Raw genomic sequence first — 1,308 nt, 5'->3', positions numbered from 1 at the left:
TCCCTGTTTGTCAGGTAAAACACCCCAGGTACCCCCAGACAGGGCACTGCTCACAAGTTGTGACGTATCTGGCATCATTACTGAACACAGCTGGTTCCTTCATTTCTCAGTCAAGATCATCAATCCATGAAGAGGCTGTTAGAGTTATTGATGTACCTCAGACCCCAGGAGTCCTTAAGACTTCCAACTCCAAGAGCTTTAAAGTCATGAATTAAGCCCTAAGAGTCATTATTAAAAAAGCTCCAACCATCACATTATTTCCATCTGCTGTCTGTTTCAATGCTTCAGGCCATACTTAGCTCCAGGTTTCTCTCCACCAGACTTAGAAATGTACTTGCTCTTAATGAAAAAAGTCCCATTGTCCTGGAGTTATGCAATGATTTCAAGTTTTCATTATTGCAATGCTTGCAGTATAGAAAAAAATGCTTCAGTGCTCCCAGCTTGCCCTTGAGAACACTTTGCTCAAGTGGGGGAAGGATGAAGACCCAAGACCCAGCTAGAGCTCATCTCACATCATTTGCTCCCACACACCTGTGGAAGGCAGAGGTGAGACTGGGCCACAGTTCAGGTCTAGACACTGGTTTCTCCTAGGATTAGATTTCCAATCTTAGCTGTTCACTTGCACTCCTCATCTCACATCACTAAATCAAGAGAAATATGGTTTCCCTTAACTTTTCCACTTGGTTTCATTCTCAAGTCACCAAAAGTGACTTGAAGAACAAACTGCAGCTTGAATGTCCTCATCTGCCCTGACGGATCCATACCAGACCCTCACAGAAAACAGCCTTCATCCATCTGCTTGCACCAACAGCAACATTGATGGTAACAAATGTGAAGAAGAAAAGAGAGTATTTGCCCTCAACAATAAGGTTTTTTAAATTTTGCCTTTTCCTCTTTACAGAACTCCCACTTCCCTTAAATCCTAAAAAGGAACAGAGCTCACCTGCAGCTGGTTAAAAGATGTTCCCTACAGCAGTTACTGTATCTGAAGTCCATAGACACCAGCCAGAAATAGCCCATTTAGATTTTAATTACTTCTGCTAATTCATGTAATAGAAAGTCTGTGGATACAAATTAGGACAGTGTTCCTTGAAATCAGTGAAAAAATGGCACAGAGATCAGATTTGGCCTCGCAAAGAAAAAGTCTCTTTAAAAATAGCCTTATTTTCTATATTCAGTAAGAATTCAAGAAGAATCTAGTATGTTTCTCAAGCCAGGCACTGCTCTAGTTTATTTGCTGCTTTATAAAATATTCCTTTTGAAAACATCTCTGTGCATACAATCAGTAACTCTATTTTAGCAGAAAAG

This window comes from Chaetura pelagica, unplaced genomic scaffold (genome assembly GCF_000747805.2).
Source record: "Chaetura pelagica isolate M959 unplaced genomic scaffold, ChaPel_1.0 scaffold428, whole genome shotgun sequence".
NCBI lineage: Eukaryota > Metazoa > Chordata > Aves > Apodiformes > Apodidae > Chaetura > Chaetura pelagica.
The sequence above is the reverse complement of the archived record's forward strand: the minus strand, read 5'-3'. Positions refer to the sequence as shown.